We start from the raw sequence: 1,775 nt of genomic DNA on the forward strand, positions 1-1,775 counted from the left end.
CCCGCGCGGCCGCATTTTGAACTAGCTGGAGCCTCCGGGTGCTCCTCAAGGGAAGCCCCATGTAGAGAGCATTGCAGTAGTCCAGGCGGGACTCCCCTTAGTCCTTTGTGGATGGTTTATTCGCTCTTCATCCTCAGCTCTCTGCAAGGAACTAAGGCAGAGGTGGGGAACGATGGCCCCTTTACGACCTGTGGACATCAACTCTCAGAATTCCTGAGCTAGCCAGGAATTCTGAAAGTTGGTCCACAGGTCGTAAAGGGGCTATCATTCCCCATCCCTCAACTAAGGAGACAGGGAGGAAAGAAACAAAATGGGGAAAGAGAACACATACATACATCTGTCTCTGCTTCAGTGCTGCTCTTCAGGGGCATTTTGATAGCAGAAAGGGCAGGGCTAGTCAGCTGATATTCAGAAGCTCCAACCCTTTTTTAAAAAATCAACAGGTTTCACAGCCTCAAAAAGTTAGAAAATCATTAGCATATGCAACAATACAACCACAAATATATACCTTTTAAAAAATCTCAAACCACCATTAAATTTCAATTTATAGGAGGGGAAGAAATCCACAATCTGCTTTCTATAACAATGATGTATTTAAATACTTTTTTTTTTTAAATGGACAATTTTTGTATATTAATTGAGAGTATTATTGGAATATGATGAACTTGCAGTAGTGCCTATATTACATTTAACTATCCATTCACTTAAAGATCAAAACACTAAAAACTAATAAATTCAATATAAGTTTTATATGGTGATAAAAAAATGGTATATTCTCACTGGGAAGGATTTAACTCAATATATATCTATATCACTATATATATGTACAAGAAATAAATTTAGTTGGAACAGCATTACGGCCTAATGTGATTAAAATCTCAAGCTACAATTATCTGATTTGGGGCTAAATAAAAAGATACTTAATATAACTATGTAAAACATCTGGATGAACTTTAATCATGAACATATTCATTGATAAATACATTACAATTATTAAAACATTTACTTATCAGTATTTTTAAATATATCTGGCTCACTTATTTTTTGTTCTACTATAAAGTTTGAATGCTTATTATTTGGAGTTATCACATCCATAACAGAGTTTGAATGTCCATGAATATATACATGGCCAGCCTATCTTCTAAATAAGAATTAGTTTTCATGGGGAGGAATATAAGTTTCTTGTAGAATAAACAACTTCAAATTTTCATTGCCCAGTTCAATCTGTCTCCTCTTAGAAGGTCATTTAAGGCCTTTTATATCCCATCATATGGGCAAAATCATCATAAACAAGCAAAACACCATATCAACCAATCAACATTTTCATAGATTAAAGGGGGGGGAACCAATCAGTTAACTGAGCCAAATTTTTTGAGGAACTAAAGGAAAAATATACAAGTCATAAAATAAAAGTTACATTGAATAAAAATTAAAAATAAGAAGAGAAGAGCTAAACAAAAGAAAAATACAAGACAAAAAAAGGAAACTGACTCAGAAAAAAAACTACAGCTACTGGGATTTCTGGATGAGACTTAATTAACTCACAATATAGTAACACCAACCATCCCTCTAAAAGATTATATATATATATATATATATATATATATATATATATATATATATATATATATATATATATATATATATATATATATATATATATATATATATATATATATATATATATATATATATATATATATATATATATATATATATATATATATATATATATATATATATATATATATATATATATATATATATATATATAT

Source organism: Protobothrops mucrosquamatus, unplaced genomic scaffold, assembly GCF_001527695.2.
Source record: "Protobothrops mucrosquamatus isolate PMUCROS unplaced genomic scaffold, P.Mucros_1.0 scaffold862, whole genome shotgun sequence".
Taxonomy (NCBI): domain Eukaryota; kingdom Metazoa; phylum Chordata; class Lepidosauria; order Squamata; family Viperidae; genus Protobothrops; species Protobothrops mucrosquamatus.